The sequence below is a fragment of the Drosophila takahashii genome, chromosome 2R (assembly GCF_030179915.1).
Source record: "Drosophila takahashii strain IR98-3 E-12201 chromosome 2R, DtakHiC1v2, whole genome shotgun sequence".
In the NCBI taxonomy this organism is placed as follows: domain Eukaryota; kingdom Metazoa; phylum Arthropoda; class Insecta; order Diptera; family Drosophilidae; genus Drosophila; species Drosophila takahashii.
The window spans coordinates 33,689,303-33,708,470 of NC_091679.1; positions in this window are offsets into that span (position 1 = coordinate 33,689,303).

Here is a 19,168-nt window from a genome sequence, read left to right on the forward strand (position 1 = left end):
ATTGCCGATTGTTCAGGCGAGGATGTGGAGAGCCAGTGCCTCATAAACAGGATGGCTGCACGGAGGGAAAAGTGTTTAGTTTCCCGTTCAAGTTGTAAGTTTCCACCAATCGAAGGGATATTAGGTTTCAAACTATCAGATAGAAATTAGAAACGAATGTAAAAACAGAATTTTCCACTCCAATTTTAAATTTGAATTTACATAAAGCAGATAGAAAGTACTTTAAAAACTGTTTAGAAAATTATATAATAAATAAACTCAGCTTTAATACATTTTGAAAATACTTTAAATGTTATTTTATAACATTAGCCGACTTTCTTGGACTTAAGTATTTAAAAGTCTGTTTAAAATTGTAAAATAGTTTTCAGATTTATTAAGTTGATATTACACTACTCGAATAAATGAAATTTTTAAATTTTTATTTAGTTAGGTTTTTTTCAGTTTACTGGGAGTGCAAATGTCCGCATGTCAATGCGGACTGTACATAATTGTTGCGTGTTCAATTTGTATCTGATAGTTTCACTCGGGCGACACTTGTTGAGTTTCAATGGGGCCGTAATGAGGAGGGCGCGTAGAATAATTGCGAAAAATGGCAGATAAGCACATATGGGTGGCCGGACCACGCCCCCCACCCCGTTGCCGCCCATTCGCTGGCCGCCAAACAAATGTCAGGACGTCGGGACGTCAGGACGACGGAGAACGACAAATTTGATGGATGAGCAGCCAAGCAACCAAGCGTTGCCGACAGAAGGGTGGGAATTTAGCAAAGGGGCTGGGGCTTTGAGTTTAATTGAAAGCACATTTGATTGCTGCTCCCCAGGCGGAACCCGGGTTTTCGCCCAGTGTAGTGCCAGAGTAAACAATTTGCGCAATGGCCTGCGTTTTTGTATCTATGTGGACACATATCCTTTATCCGCTGTTGTTTCCGTTGTCGCAATGTCCGCTGGTTGGTTTACTTTTCACACTTATCATGAGCACATTTATTGATTAACGTTTTAATTGCCCACACATTCGGAAATGATTGAGAAACTCAAGGGATATTCACAAGAATTGTTATATTTCACAGCTGTAACTTATTGGATTTGGCTTTATGTGGTATTTCCGGCGTCGTTTTCCAATCAGTCGCACAGCACGCACATAAAAAGTTTCTTTAATTTTTATTGCACAAAGCCACACATTAAATTCCCACACAACAATGGCAAAAAAATTCAATTATCTATTAGCGACAAGTGCGAGGAATGTGTCGTTAGGCCCCCACAATAAGTGAGTTTTCCGTACGTGGGAGTTTTCCCTGCGCTTGCCGTATTTTTCCTTCGGTTTCCGCGATTGAATGCTAGGAGCGACCAGAGCCAACTGAGCTTAAACCTGTTGAGTTTCGTCTGTTTATAGCAAGGGTCCTGTGGGACCAAGCACCACCCCTTCCTCCCCCTCGAAGGACTGCGCACACGAGTCTCTGTTATCCGATGTAAACTTTCATAAGCTGTAATCTGTTTCCACGGGATGGTTGACCTTTATTGCTTAAATAATTTATATCATTTTTGGGGATGCCGCAGGAATCTATAATTACCTTAAATCCAAAATTAAAGTGATTAAAAGTGTCTGTAAGTTTGATTTTGATGTGGCATATGAACAAGCGATCGTCCTTTGGCTTTTCTGCTATAAAGTATATTTAACCAATTTCGAACAACGTTTTTGTTTATTTTTTAAGGTTATACATTTAAAAAACATCCTGATTCAATCTTACAAGGAAAACCTGTTTTTACATTATAATTACATCCGTGTAGTAGTTGTTAAATGTCGTTAGCTACGGCAAGAACCTTTTGTAAAATGTCTGTAAAGAATATGTAGAATTTAGTTAATCCTTTTGAACTCAAAGTTGCTTGTAACTTGGAAACGATATCAATAAACAAAAAATTTTAAAAAATAACTTGCAGAGAACATTTTTAAGTTTTTACATAATAGGCCCACAGAGCAAAATTTAAATATAATTCGTTACAATTTGTTTACAAGTTGTGTAAAATATTTAGTAGTTATAAAATAATAATGGTTTAAAAATATATTTATCATATTTTATAACTTTATATCTAAACATACTGGAAATAAATTAGTTTGTCCTTACAAAGTCATTTATTTTTAGTGAGAAAAATGTTTAGGTTTTGTTTATTAGTGAAGCATTTGTTGAATTACAATATAACTTTGTTGTTCATATTAAAAACATTTATTAAATAATTATGATTTATACAGTACAGGCATTGGAATTTTCATTTCCTTGGCAAGTCGTTAATAGCTCAGAATTCCCCAGATGGGCAAGACTTTACTTAGATATCGAGCAGCATAAATCGTACTTTGGCAACTCTGAGCGTTCCCATTGTCCCGCCTCTTCGGTCCGCGGCCATGAGATCATCCAGCCGAATCGGCATTATGCCCGCCTCGAGCTAGCGACTTTCCAAACGAAAAAGAAACAGCCGGGCATTTGCATAACTAGCTGTAAAATTGTTGGAAATTAACAGCGCAAGCGGCGAGCGATTGGCTGGATCCGAGGGTTCGAATCGGAATCCGCAAAAGCCGGCGATCCGGCGCTGAAGAGCAAACCTGTTCTAGGCGCTGGAGAACACAGCTAAAAGCAAAAACAAAAAACCGAAAATAAAAATGAGGAGGCACTGCTGTTGGTCCCACCAATGGACCACCTTGACGGCCCCGTCCCGGCCCATCTCCTCGTCCACGGTTCCATTACCATCGCCATGCCATATCTATATCTCCTCCCGGGGAACACAATTGGATCGGGTAACTTTGAACTGGTCGGGTGTCGTCCGCTATGGTGTCCAAATTGATGTTTCAATAAAGCCAATAAATTTATGACTAACGAACCAAGTAAACATTCTCCCATGCCGATTGCCCGTTTCCATTCCGGTTGACAAAGTCGGGAGGGGATGTGGATGGAGGTGGAGGTAACTCCGCGGCACTGGAGATGGAGATGGTCGAGGTGTAACGGTGACAACGAGTAGGTGTCGCCATTGGTGCCACTATGAATTAATTTGGACAATTTATGAGCCAATCTCTCTCTCTCTCGCCGGCCGACAACTGGCTAGGAATGTGTTTAGCGGCCACCACGGTGGTCGCTTGTCTTTTCGTAAATTGAATTATAATTTGATACCCGACTCTGCGATGCCCCAACTCCGTGGCCCACCATCTGGGGGTTCCGATCGCCCCGGCATATATTACCGATTGATCGGGCCCCATAAATCTGACACTAGCGACACAATTAGCACGGCCTTTCAGTCCCCGCCCTTCGCCATCGCCGCCGTGACTGTGACTGCGACTGAGACTGCGACTGTGACCGTGGAGGCTGCCACCCAAAAGTGACAGCCGCCACAGCAAAATGTACATAAATAGTTCGCATTGCTCTCGGCCCAGCTGTAAGATAATGCGTAGAGTGGCGGAAGGATATAGGCGGAACAAGTCGCTGGGGAAATACTCTCATCACGGTAAAAAAAATAATGTAATTATGAATAAAAAAAATAAACTTATTACTTATAATATTTGGTCGTAAAATTTCTTTAAATGAAAAGTTGGTTACTGAAATGCATTAAAACTTATTTGCATAATTTATATTCGTTTCTTGGAGACCTTAAAAACCATTATTTAAAAGTGAGCAACCATTTAAGTATTTTAAGTTCCCATCAATAATGGAGATTACTGTTTCCACCTTTCTTAAAAAGAAAATACTCAATTATTATTTTACGAAATTTTCTTAAAGCTCTGCTCGAATACAAGCTACCCTCTGTTAGTGCATCGAGAAGGAGCCAAAAAGCCGTAGCAAGAATTGGAGCTGTTCACATGCCGCCGTCTGGCTATGGTCCCTGAAAATGTCTCATTTAAATAACTTGCATGCATTTAGTCATACTTTTGCCTCAGCCCCTTCCGCTCCTCCCGATCCTCTAGCCCCCCATCGGCCACCCCCCTCGCCGGGGACAGGCATGCGCCTCTGGGCAGGCAGCGAGAATCAGGAGAATCAAGCAGCGCATCGCGACGTCAACTTAAGTGGCCAACGGAGGTAGAACAACAATAACAACTTCGAACACAGCCTGGCGATCAGTGTTGCCAATTTGGCTATTGATCTACCAAATTCCAAGCAAAAGTTGTTTCTATATTGAAAAAACATAATTTTAACTTATTAAGGACTTTTAAATAACTTTATACGTCATACCTTTGGTTAAGATGAGAAATAACTACTATCTATATAGGCGTAGAAACATTTTATGTTACTTATTGACTTTCTGAAAGCCTAAGAGGTAATTGTGGTTACCTAAAAAAGGGGACCCTACACACAAAAAAATTTGCTTGGTAAAATTGACCAACAAAGATAGTTACGTAACTATTAAAATAGTTACGTGTATTTTGTTTTTGCTTTGGGTTTGTGTCTTTGCTAATTGTGTGTATTTTGTTGTTGTAGAATGACTATTTACTTAGTAGAATTGACAATTTTGCTGGTTGGGGCCTGTTTGACAATTATTACAGTTGAATATACCAAGTTTTTTTTTTGTGTGTATTAGAAATCAAAATCACCCAATAAAAGAGTAGGATTATGTCATGTAAATTACAATTCACCTCATCAACAAAAACTAAATAATCGAATTAAATCCATTTGTATGGGATTAAAATAAAATTCGCTTTTCTAGGTCAAAGTTACAAATTTAATGCAAACTTATAAAAAGTACAGATTTATAAAGATAAGAATCCCTATTTGTTAAAAAGACTTTTTTATTTTCCAAAATTTGTTGTAGCTTTCAATGGTTATTTGGCATCACTCCGTGCGATCCTTGGCCGCATCTCTGGCTTTTTGAGTGTCGAGTATGCAAATCTCCCGATCCATTGCCATTCCATGGTTGCCATTGCACTCTGCAAGAGCTTTTGTTCTTTATATTTTTATTTATTTGCTGCCGTTGTCGCTGATCGATTTTGTTCACGTCACTTGTGGTTTGCAGTTGCTTTTCGGTGAACTTTCAATTGTTCTGGAATCGATAAAACGCTACATGTGTAGGGCCAGACACCCCTATATATATGTACAAATATACTCGAAGTCTGTGTCTTGTTTAGTTGACAAATTCTCGTTCAGCTCTTGCGAATTCGTGTCTGCGTCGAGAGTTTTAATTAATTCAAATGCAATTCGAGCTCCACGGCGAGTGATGTTGGGCTGATTGAAGCTGAAGGCCAGCACGTGAGTGGAGCCACTGTTACTTTTTACCCACCTCCCCACTTTTTCTGGCAGATGTACTGGGACACAGGTGCACTGAAAAAAATGTATGTGTTTTGATGATAAACATTAATAAGATCACTTCCCTTCTATTGTAATTGTATTGTATTTGGATATTTGGTATTCTTTTGAAGATTTCATTAAATAACATTGCAAATAAGTTAAATTTCAGTTCTTTCCAAATTTTCATAAATTCATAAATCATAAATTCTATAAATTTCTTATTAAAAGGGAATTTTCATTTCTTATGAAGACTTAAAGATTTTTTATAATAACTTGTTTTCTTCAATCATATTTCCTTTAATTCACTGAATATTTTGTAAAAAATCTGTGAGTACCATGATACAAATACTATTTTTCCTCAGTGCACTACACACAGACACTGAGATAAGGCTGCAGACGGACGTTCATTCAGTAAACGTAAACGTTTGTGATTTGTAACGATTGTGCAGTACATAAATCAGTCATGGATTTATTGCGAGAAATGAAATTCGCCGGCTGCTCCTCAACAGCTTCGTCTTGGTCTTCTTCGCCGTCTTCATCTTCATCTTCGTCTGCAGTCTTCGCTCTCCGGTCTTCAGTCTTCAAAGTCGATTCTTCAGTCCGCAGTCTTCGGATTGGTGAACGTTTGCAGCGGTCGTGAGTGGCGCTGCGTGTGGGTCGCATAAATTTCACGCTTTGCGCAGGCGCTGCCACAAATCGATGTTCTCTTTTGTTGTGCTCCCCTTTCCGCCCCTCTCACCCCGCTTCCCTGCCACCACACCCCCTCCCCATGGAGCTCCTTGAGCGCAGTTTTATGAGTCACGCTGCTGTCTATGCGATTGTTGAGCTTGTGTTTTTATTAGTGCTGCCAATTTATTGCTGTCCAAAACAATCGCAAACATTAAAAAAGCTAAAAATAGCATGCTAATATATTGCAAAAACAATAAAGTCAAACACTAAAATCGCTGAACATAACATGCTAATGATTTGGGGTCAATAATAGTAAAATTATTTTTAAGTCTATAACATTTATAAATCAAAGAGCATTTATAAAACAATATGAATTAAAACCATGATTATAGGAACACACCTAGTTTTCCTTACACATAATTTTTTATCACTATGGACGGCAGTCCATGTAGTGACGAAGCGCACCAGGAGAGTGTGCGAAGGCGACTACTATTATATAGCCGCAAAATTGAAAATCTACTGTGATAGTCCGATCGTAATGAGTAATACACCAATCGAAAGGTATTGCAAAAACTTAAAGGATTGCATACCAAGACTTTAAGAAAATCAATTGGTTTGGGAGAGAGAGCGGTGAAAGTGAAAAAGTGCAAATTTCGAAATTTGGAGCTGTTGGGGCCGGTGGGGATAAATGCCCCCTCGCAATGTTTTAGTTGTATTCCTTTTGAAAATACCCGTCGAATGAGGGGTCATTTGTCAAAATCCGACGCTCCGTTCAAAAGTTATAGCCAAAATAAGATTTCCTTCTTCTTCCCAAAATGAAAATTTAATTCTGTTTGTCAGTTTGTCAGTTTGTCAGTTTGTCAGTTTGTCAGTTTGTCAGTTTGTCCAAAACATGTTTCTTAAGTTTTGAAAATTTAATATGACGTTCATCCCATCGATATAAAAAACTTTTGTTCTACCACTTTTGGAAAAACTCGCTAGTTTAGCGGGAAAACAGCTATAAATAGCTAAAATTCGGAAAACCGTAACTTCTATACTACTAAAGCTACAGACTTGTGCTGCATCTTGTTTGAAAGGTATTTTTAAATGCTATAAACGCCTTCTATGTGCAATTTGTGTAAATGTAATAATTAAAAAGATATGAACAAAAGACAATTTTTTAAAACTTTTTTTTTAGCTTTTTTTTATTTTTCTCAAAAACGGCTCTAACGATTTCCTTGAAAACTTTAAACTGTATAGCCCTTGAGATTCCTTAAATTTTGGTATATAACACATTACTGTAAAAAGTCACGTTTAAAAGTTATTTTTATACGAAAATAGCCACTTTTGGCAGCTCGAACAACTAAAGCTTCCTGAGTATTGAATTTTGTGTGAGGGTATCCGAACTGTATTTTAGGGTCATGGAATCAGTAAATTTGCACTTAAGAGTTCCATATAGGAATCTTTTGTTCTACGACTTTTGGAAAAAGCCGCTACTTTAGCGGGAAAAAAGCTAAAAATGGCTAAATTTCGTTAGTTTGTAAGTTCTACACTACTAAAGGTACAGACATGTGCCATACCTCGTTTAAAAGGTATTTTGAAATACTTTTTAACTTAATTTGTTTAAATACAATGGCTTACAAATTATGATTGACCAATTTAAATTTAAATGTATATATTAGCTCCTATGAGAGCAAATGTAAACAAACAAAAACTTCTGATATCAAATAAAAACACCTCTTAACGAGGTAAAAAACTAGTGACGATCGCACCTTCAACATACAAAAGTTCTGATATCAACATTTGTGACGAAAAATTATTACACTCGTCATTAAATAGACTTTCTAATATTTTTTCATTCGGCACGCTGCAATAGAAAATGCCTGTGAAGGGAAAAAGGCTGGAATAGTCTGCTAGGGCGGGCCGAATGAGAAAATATTAGAAAGTCTATTTAATGACGAGTGTAATAATTTTTCGTCACAAATGTTGATATCAGAACTTTTGTATGTTGAAGGTGCGATCGTCACTAGTTTTTTACCTCGTTAAGAGGTGTTTTTATTTGATTTTTAATTTAAAGCTTAACATGCAAATGGAAAAATATTTAAGTATGAATAAAACTTAACAGATATTAAGTTTTATTTTGAGTTACCTACTTTATTTCCAACAAAGATAGTTTAATTATAAAATCCGTTTAATATTTGTTCTCATCTGCTCTAAATAAGCCAAGTTAGCAGCACTGCACTGGCTAGTATCCCTGTTGTAACCAGGAAGTGGGGTGGAATGGCAACAGCCCAGGCTGGAAATGAGCTGATTGGCCGGGCCCTAACTGCTGCTGCCCTGCAGCGACTGACCATTAGGACGTGGCTTACTCACGAGTCTCGGGTTTTTAGGAGCTGCTCCACCCGCCATCCCCCTTCGAGCGCTGGACACGCAATGCTGCTAATTGTCTACTAAATGCCAAGCCGGACTGAAACACTCAAATGCCGAGTCCCGAACCGGGGAACAATCCAAAGCTGAAACCGAAACCGAATCCGAGGACAGTCCCAACGAATTTATGTGCACTTCGCATTTGCAATCATATCAGATTGCATGACAGTTCTCAATTACTTTTTCCCCGAACAAAACGCTTTCAATTGCGAAATCGACGAATTATAAAAATGGTTACGAAGGCTTTCAAAGCAATATTTGCTGGGAAATTATGTAAATAGGTTCCTAGATTATGTAAAAATATTTCTGCACCACCAATTCACTTATGAAATTTGTAATGTCTAAAGATAAATTCTTAATGAAGAAATCATAAAGAAATTATTAACTGTTTAGCTCAGTCTTGAAATAAACGTTTTTTTTTTAAATATTTTTAAAAATAGACAATAATTTTGTGTTTATGCAAAAATCTTAGTTAAGAGGGTTAAAAAAATATGCAAATTCGAGTCAAGTCAAAAGTCATTCTTAACCAAATCAGATGTGTAAGTTCTTCGCATCTTATTCAGGCGAAATAAATCAATCGAGTTAATTTACATTCAAGGCTGATTCCGTGATTAATGGGTCGCTTTGTCCGTATGCATATGGCTCTGTTTAACGATAAGCGCGGCATTCCAGCCTAAGCATTCAATTAAAAAGCCATACTTTGCAGCTCAAGGAGCTCCGCCTTCGAAAACCTGCCGATTCTGGGCCAGACTAATCCTTAAGCGGGTTCGATGCACTTTCGATTTCCCTTTTTTTTCGGCCCGTCTAACCGTTTTGCGGGGCACAGTCCCGTTAGCTTTTGGCCCGAACCGAAACTATAGTATACAATGTATAATTTATGGCCTGCAGACTTGGCCTAATCCCTGGCCTAATCGTCTCTGCCCTGGCTTCTCCCTGCCCACACGAACGATAGGGTCCACTCACCTCTCCCCGGCCGACATTTTACTTTCTTGGCCCGGCTTTTGGCGCTTTATTTTGCTTTCGTTTTACTTCGTTTTGTTTCGTTTCGTTTCATTTTCTGCCTTCATAATTTATTATCGCCTCAAAAGCATCTCAATTATGGCTCCTGGCCAGACATGAAACCACCGAGGCCCGACTCGTATCAGTGGGGAATACTACGAGCTGGCGGCTCCTATCTGTATTCGTTTTGTTAATCTGCCGGGGCAATTACAAAACTCTTACAAAACTTTATTCAATTAAATTCGCATGATGCTGTCGCGAGCGAATGAAGCCGAATGAGTGCTTCCCGCTGACCAAGTTCGAGATTTGGCAACAGTTTATCTGAGTGAAGAGCCAGGTGAGATAAAGACAATACTGTCTACACTGAAACAAATTTAAATATCTGCTGTTTAGGTATAGAAATAATATTAGTTTCATTAAAGTTTAGCAAATACATATTTCGTAAGGTTTTAAATAAATGTGATTAATTTTTTTAAAGCCTATAATAAAACCACCTATCTTTAAGGAATGCCTATATTTATTTTTTAATTTAAGCTATTACTAAGAATAATAAGAATAACAAAGGAACGATTTGTTTTGAAATTCTTTTTATACCCTTGTAGAGGGTATTATAATTTCAGTAAGATGTTTGTAACGCAGTGAAGGAGACGTTTCCGACCACATAAAGTATATATATTCTTGAACAGCACCATGTCACCATATTCAAACAAATATAAGAAAATTTATTGTAACTTTGTAGGAAGTAGGCGTTTTGATTCTTGACTACTTAAAAACAAAATTTAAATAAATAGAAACGCTGACTCTGGAATCCCTGGAACTGCACCGAGTAAGCATTCTTTAATCTACACGGGTATATAAGCTTCGGCTGGCCGAAGGTAGCTTCCCTTCTTGTTTTAAATGTTTTTTCTAGTTGGTATAGTTTCAAATTAAATTGTTCTAAAAAAATATTTAAAAATATTTTTCAGTGTGGCGATCGAAGAGGCGGAGGGGGCGGGGCCGGGAGCTTACACACAGAGGCGGCTTCAATTTTATCCTCGCAATCGTGATGTGCTTTTGATGGCCCGAAGCCAGGCAGCCATGATCGTCTCCGCCCAAAAAAGAAGAAAAATCGCTGCCATTGTTTTCAGTTCTTCGGGAGTTCTTTCCGCCTTTCATAGAGCGTTGCATTAGGCATGCCACACTTTTACTTTCGGATTCCGCTATGGGGGTTTTCTTTCCCCCTATCTATCTATCTATCCAACTACCGCCGGAACTATAAATTCAAGAGGTGCGTCATTAGTGTCCCTCCATCGGGATTATCGCAGACAAATTGTCGTCATGTCTGGACAACGAGGGATGCATTTCAATTTCGAATTTCGGCTATCGCAGGTGGGGCCTCGATGGAATGAATGAGTGGCTTGTGGCAGGTGCTGCATATTTTGAATTGTTCTCCTTCGCCGCCAGCTGATTTATGCATATTTCTCTTCAAAACTCAAAACTCTACAGTTTATTAGCTGTCAGTGGGTTGAATGAACAACAGGTGGGACTATTCGTTTGTATATCTAGATACCTCTTAAATGACTCAAAGAATATGTCATAAATGGAAGTGGTATTATTAGTTATTGTTTCTAAACTAACCCTGTATTATTGCATAAAAATATAGTTGAATTAAAGTTCAAACAAATTATGATATTATAAAAAAATGTCTATCCCATTAAGTATCACTGGAAATTGGATGTAGACAACATTTTAAACCGATTTCATACATCATTTAAGAGGAGTAAATATAATTTGGTTTGAGATGAAACCTGGATAAGAAATAGAATAACTTGATCAAATATTTATAAATATATTTGACACTTTCCAATTGCCTTGAATTCCCTTTGTATTATTTAAAGTCAAGCGGTATCTCCAATGGGAACTACTATTCAAGGTGAAGTCAAAACATGGCCCATAATGGCATTAGATATTCCAGGCAGAGACCCTTTGCCTAGGCTGTGACATTTATTGTTGTTTTCCTGTCGGGGAAACGGGCCAGCAAAGACATACCTACACATAACTCATTCGCGATGAGTGGAGGCGATGACAAACGGCTTCCATTTCCTCATTACCGATCGATGATATCTCGATACTCCCGACTGCCCAAATTCGCTGAGGGACAAGATTGTTGTTTTTCTTCTTCCATTGGGGGGAGGAGGATGAGTTTTGGGATGTGGCCGCCAGTTGTTCATACAAGTATATCTGACAAAGTATGCCAAAACCGCAAAATTCGTGTATTTCGTTTCATTTTCGGTAAACGGTCGCCAGAGCAAGATGGCCAAAAGGGGCGATTTGGGGGATATAGGGACCGAAATGCGCTAATTACACGCACTCGGCAATCGTTAATTGAAGTTGTCAAGCGGGGCATGCCACGAAATATGCGCCGCAATGCCAATGCCAATGCCAAACGATCAGGCGGCGATCAGATTCGCGGGAAATCAAAAGCGCAAGGGAAATGGGAACATGGAACCGGGAACCTGGATGATGGAACCTGGGAGATGGCGACAATGTTGCCGCCCCAATTATCCGCGAATTGAGCTAAAACCAACGAAAATGCTGCCGACCAGCGAATGGCGCCATTAATTATCGCAAAAAGGGATGCATTTCTTCATAATTAAGCGGGTGAATGACACACCGAAGGCAGCTGAAGATTCAGTGGATTCACTACCAGTCGGTAGTGCTTACTGCCCAATGCCCAGTGCTCCTCCATTAGCCGGAGTGATGCGGCGTCTAATAGAGAAACATTACTCATGCCCAGCAGGATATCGGCGAGTTCGCAGCGTGTCTAGTCGGTGGATACTGGGATCGAGAACTGGGATCCCCGGCTAAACATGCAATTGAGAAATTTATTAAAAATCATTTTCATTAATTTGGTTATTTATGCCCAGGATCAAACATTCAATTAGGCTGATGTTATAAATCTCGTATTCATTTTTCACATGCTACAACCACGCACGGTCCCTATAAATCAAGTGCGGCAAGTGCACTGCCACGGATGTACCGCACTGTACCCAGCAGCCGAATGGCGACTGCCCACGGCTCACGCACCGTTTGCAGTTTTCCAGTTGCATTGCGATCGGAATGAGGGAGCAAATTAAAGGCTATTTAAAATACCTACAAGTACTCGGTATCCAAAAATTCCCCCACTCCACGGCCTTGTTTTTTGTATTTTTTTTGGATTTTGTGATTTTGCCTGGCTTGCGGAAAAGTCAAGCGAAAGGTTAAAAGTGAAATATCTCCCGCTGACTTGTAACAATGTCAAAATGCTTTATGATTCGATTTTTTGTCTCGAACTTTTTTATTGGCTTCGGTTTTTAGTATTCGATTTTCTTGTTGTTTATTTTCATGGTTATTGTTTTTACTGTCATGTTGTTGGGCACGAAAAAACGAGAGTAGCAAGATGCACAAAAGACGATAAATGCAATAAAAAAGGTTAAATCAAAAGTTGTTAGTCTTTCAAACGGTACTTAGATGCTCTTAAGAATTGTTCATTTATCTGCTTTTAATGGAGTGATTTCTTGAAACTTTAGTTAAAGTCGTTTAAAAATAATTTAAAAAAAAATATAAGGGTCAAAATTGGTGATTACGTTTCTAAGCATTTTATCTAAATTAATTGTTAATTTAAGGGAGACCTCGTCCAATATTTAATGTATTTTAATTGAATTGATTTTATAAAATTATTAAATGATTACAAGCATTAACCTAGCTATTAGTAGTGAACAAATTTCTCAAGAAACCCACGTACTTGCCATCGCCGTAGCCCCCAGAAAATAATCGAAGACAACATAAAATATATTGACAACGGCAGATCAGTTAACGAATTGCAAGCGGCTACAACGGAGCCAAACAAATTTGGGACATTTGTTGAACCTCCGAGTTGACCCGCCTGGGTAAAAGCTGCAGCCAGACCAGAAGGAGCCCAAATTAAATCAGAGCCCCAGCGGCTCAGCTGCAGGAAGCCGGCCGAAAAGCGGAAAACTGACGCCCGACCAAGGCTTATCTCAGGTTGAATCGAAGTCGATCTGGTGGGCAGACCAGATCGGTGAAATCTCATGGAGAAGGGATTGGCGGGTCTGCTCACATGGCTAGATCACTAAAAATGAAGCCGGCTGCCTTGGCCGGGCCAACATCATCAAAAGCTCAACCGAAGTGGGGCGTGGCGCAGCCTTGTCAGCACGATCAGGCCTCCAATCGGGCCATGTGCAATAAGCTCTATATAAATGTTATTTTCCAAGTAATAAATTGCATAGAAAACATAAATTTCATTTATAACGCCCCGCTGCCGCCGAGGAGTTGGCAATTAAGACGTCACCTAATGGGCGCGAGCGAGAGGGACAGCTCTGACAATATGGCGTTCGATAATCGCAGCCCCACTCCTCCAGCGAAACAATTAATGGCGCCCGAGCAGGGCGCTTTTCGCACTCTCACATTTGTCAAGTGTGGGCAAAGAAGTCAAAGCCGCGCCCTTGGCCCTATGGCTCCTCATCAGGACAATGCACTGAAAAAAGTGGTTAATGAATCTTGAAAATAACTTTTTTTTAAGGAAGATAACCTTATCGTAAGTAATCTTGTCCTTTCCCGAACTTGGAAAACTAAAATGTTAAATAAAATGGATAATTAGTTAGGTGGTAGATCACAGTTTGGGTATAATAGTTACTCAATATTTAAGTCTTTCGCTTGGTTTGAAAATCTCAAACTGTGAATGAAAAACCGTTAAAATCTGTATTAAAAGCTGATAAGATTTTGTTAGATCCAAGCTAAATCCTCTTGATCAACAGATGCACGATTTCTACCAGTGCTGGTTGACTTGTTTTGTTTGGTTAGCAGACCTTTCCTTCAAAACCATATCGTTCTGCGCATGCGCGCACTCATATTCCTTGTACTGGTGTTTGTTTTTGTGTATTTGCGTTTGGGTTCGTATTTGTATTTGTCCTCGAAGCCAACTGTGAATGCGGACGCTCCGAGTTGATTGATGGCATTCATTTGCCACTCGGACAGGGCTACATTAATATCAACAGCGGCCCCATCCTGACTTCAGGCTTGGGATCGTCCTTCCCCGCCCACTGCACAATCATCATCCCGAGGGGCGTTACAGTTGCCCAAAGGGTGTGTGTGGGGGTGGGGTCGGGACTTGGGGCTTGGGGCTGGGGGGCAGGCATTTCAAGGCTTTGTGTGACTTTGACTATTCGCTAGCGAGAGTGTTTGCATAGCTATCCACGATCCCGGATCAGGCGCAAGTCCACTCTTGAAATGATGGAGTAACCAATTGGTTGGCTTCCAGGAATTCAATCTTTATTTTATTTGATTTGCTTGTATGTTTATTTATCATTTAACATGTATCTTTTATTTTGTGTATGACTAGAACTTGTTCAAATATTAAAGTAATGGCCATACTATCATTATAGTGATGTAATAGTTATAACATATAAACAGGAATATAATTATGCTATTATTTACTTATCTGTAATGTATTTAATATTATTATTTCCATCCATATTTAATGGAGTTTTCCAAACCAAAGAAGCAGTTTTTCTAGATATTTAAAATAGAGGCTTCTGAGGACACGTTTCATAAAAACAAGATATGAAACTGTTTTTATGAAATTCGAAGCATGCTAAATTCATTGTACAGTCGTTCATATGTGCCCATCTCTCTCGATCCACATCGTTGTGGCCTCCATCTTCATCTCCGTCTCCGGCGCAGGCCGCCATCATTACTCACTCGCGCTAATCCCAGAGACTCCATTCCATTCCGCTGCGACCAAGAAAAATCACATGAGCGGCATTTAAAGATTTGGGGCGAGTGGCTCAGTTGGGGCAGATGGAAAAGCTGCAACTGCAATAGCAGCAGAAACTGCAACACCAGAAAGTGCAGCTCCAGAATTTGCAGCCACACAACGGCAACTGGCGATAAGCAGCTCGGGAAAACTGAGTAACTGAGTATCTGAGAAACCGCGATGGCAATTGAGTTGTTCGCCAGCTGGGCCATCTGGCTTTGGCTGCGACTTTGACTTCGGCTCAAAGGAGCAACTGCTGATGATGTTGCTGCTCCTTGCCGCTTCTTGCTGGCTGCTCGCTGCTCCTAAGCATGTGCTGGTCGTAATGGCGATGCATTTATTAAAGGCTTTTGTGCGTGCGGGCTGGGGCCCCTACCTCCACGCCCCCCGCTGGCCAGTCCGCTCACTTGCTTAATCCATAAATGGAAATTAATGGTTGGCATAAGTGTGTGTGCAGATCCGCTGAGCCTCTCAACTTGGCTAATGGCGCTGGCTAACGGTACTGCCTGAGTGCCACTGCATTTGCATTTGGGCCTGCAAAAATATTAAGACATAAATGTCATCAACAATGATACCGAAACAGGGGCGTAGGGGGCAAGGGGCAGGATGCTTAGCTGAGGGTGAAGGCTGCGTGGGAGTAGAGTACACAGTGGACTTTAGAGCGCGAAGCTTGAATTTATGTAATTGCCTTTACAAAACAAATAATTGTTATTATGATAATTTTGTATTCAAATATTTGCGGTCAAAAGTAATTACCGAATATATAATATTTGTCAAATGATATCATACTTTACATACGAGGTACAAATCAACGAAATATTTTATTTAACCTTGAGTTAAAAATAAAATAATAACATATAACCAGTAAATCTCACATTTTCTTTAAATTCGAATGCAATTTATAACTTTAATTAATTTAAGAATATTTTTCCCGAGTCTCAAAAAGTTATAAGTTTCAGCTTATTTATTTGCACCAAGACTACCTTAAATAATATATATTTTCTGAATATATTGATTCCCATTTGGGCTAATATTATTGAATGCCAAGCCATAAGTGGGGGAACAGTGAATAATCAAATCAAAAGGTGGCAAACAGATAAACGCCCACCGGGCATAGGGAACCGCAAAGGGATCCCCTTTCTTGGGTCATTTAGATGGCCGGTCCGAGGAGCGTATAAAAAATGATACCACAATTTATGGGCGACATCTAATGGCGTACAGATGCAACTTAGTTGGCGGATTTGCAGTCTCTGCTGCATGCAACGCAATGCAACAGCAACTGCAACAGCGGAAAGCAGAAAGCATCGGCAGCAAGTCTCATAAAACATAATCAAGTTCACATTCAGGGAGACTCAGACGACCGAATGAAACCGGGCGACAATGGCAGTCCACATCCTGCCTAGACGTTCCTACAATCCTACGATCCTACGCCCTCTCCCGGGGACCGAAGTCTTTGGATCTCCGTCTCCGGCTCTATGCAAGATTAATTTCCAGCCATATTGTCATATTCTGGCCGTTGCAGCTGCCGCAGCCGGCCGGGCATATAGGTTTTATAAGCGTTTTGACTCCATTAACTCGCGGCGGCAAGCTAATTTTCATTCCCTGCGTTGGGGAAGCCAATTTATCAAATCGCTAAGTGCAGCGAGGTGTGTATTAATTGTCAGCCATTTGGCATTTGGCAATCGATGAAGAAGGGCGCTGGCTACGTGGGCGTGGGCGTGGCAATGTCGCGTGGGAAGAGTGTAGAGTGCTCCATTTGGAATGCGATCTTAATGGACTAATGGTCTAATTGAAAACTCTCTCTACGGATCATTAATTGCTGATGCTTCGGCCATTGAATGGAGGCTAAGAGAATTGCTCATAAAATCCATTGGCCCCGAACCGGTTCACTCGGCTAACTAAATTGATTTGAGGGCAATTTATGTAAATTTTCGTCTTGTTGCGTTGCCTTGTAACATTTCCATAAGTATTTCGATTGTTTGCTCGAAAAACACTTTTCTCTCGGGGCCCCTGAGCCAAGTTCGTTGCCTAAGTCTTTTGTTTGTCGGCCAGCGAGGAGACCACACACTCGCATTGGAGGCATTGATTTCACTCACTTACCAGGGCCTTAAAATGAAACAAGCCCGTTAACAATTTGCACAAAACATTTGCGGATACGTAAGGAAAAATCCAGGGAAAGGGGGAGTGAACCCCCTTCACTGTTCCTGTTCGCATTCAATAAATAAAATGTCAAAACAATAATGAAATGAGTTATGGGCGCGCATCAGGCCGAAGCTGGAGAAGTTGTAGAGGCCGCATCTTGGGGAAGGGCGGCGGCGTGGGCCTCCATTTGCAGTTGGACCCTGGCCCAGGGTCCCCAGAAGACCGGGCAATCGCTGGCCGCTCTTTTATTTATTGATTTCGTGCGTATGCACAATCAGAGGCTCGTTTGGCCCGGCCCTCCGGCATTCTGCACTCCGAGCTCGTAATGAAACAGAGTGGATTATCCACGGCCTGCTAACGCCAGCGGAACGCAATCAAAACTTTCGCTGCCAATGCCAAAGTCAGAGCCAAAAAGCCAACTGAACTGAGCCAACAAACAAAAACAAAAATGCAATTATTTCGATAAAAATGACCGTTTACTGTCGTTTTGTGGATATTGGGAGCCAATTTATGTGCCCCTCCGCTCAGGTGGGAGGGAAGTTCAGGGCAGGCAAACATGGGGCATAATTTTCTGGAATATGTACGATTCGGCTGGGTCTTTCATTTATTATTGCCATTAAAACTGGGTCAAGGAAGCAAAGAAATTGTTCGAAATATGCAATAAAACAAGGCAGAAAACTCAATTCAAATAAGATTTTATTGTTTATTTTATTGAAGAAAACGTATGTACTTCGACATTGTTTGTCTTTTACTAATGCAGGCCAAGGAAATAATAATGTATTTTTATAAAATTATCTTTATAAATAAAAATATTTACTGGTTATTTAATAAATTTACTTTTCTTAAAATTAGCTATTGAAAATAAAATCTTTTCTAATTCCTGGCCACTTAATTAAATATGAAAACATAATAGCATAGAGGCGCTTTTGATATCCACTTGATAGTTAGTTCATTGACTAACTTGAATGGAATTTGAGTTTGAGAGTTGCTATTTGAATTTTATTATAGTTTATTGTTCAAGATTCCCGTTTTTCACTGGCTTTCCGGGTAATAAAGCCCATCGTAGTAATGGTTTCGTAATAACAGATCGGCCAACTGTCTTATGGACCTGACACGCAGCTTTATTGTTTAGCTTTTGAGGCCCAACAGCTGTGGATCATCGGGGATTTCCTTTTTATTGATAGTTATCGCATAATCAATGGTACGCTTGGAACAATAATCAAACTCAAATTGATATTCCCGAAAGTTAACGACGGACAATAAAACACCCAGGTTCATAACTATGGCCATAAAAAGTTGATTTGATTTTTGTGTCAATTTAAAGCCATGTCCGAGACAACGGAGTCGATAGTTATCGCCGACTCGTGTTTCGGACATCCATTTAACCGATTATTATGTGGATTTTGGGGATGATTTATGCGTTCCGATTTTTATGGTGCACTTAAGTGTCGGCCACTTAGCCATTTTCGTCGTTTTTGTGGGCGAGGGGCGTTTCCGAAGCGACAAATAAGGCATAGCATTTGAAACGCCCTGTGTTTTTTTGGGAAATATGCTCATAATTTTGATACATTTTGCATATGGTAGAGACTCATTTGTTGTCCGCGCAAATTCGCCATTAAAAGTCCCAGCTACGAATCAGCCGAAAAAAATATATATCGCCTCTGACCACGCATGCATATATTAACGACGGCGAAGTATGGCATATACGCTACAGAGTATCGATACAAAGTTACTGGTTTCTGTGGCCCTAGGGGCTCAGCATCGAGAGCTGCAGCGTTCTGATCGTGTAAGGCTTATTTGGATCAAGATAAAAATTATGTATGATCAGAAATCAGTTTGACAACAAAATGCTTTATGTGCGCAATTCTTAACGCTGCAATTTAACAAAACGGCACATTAAG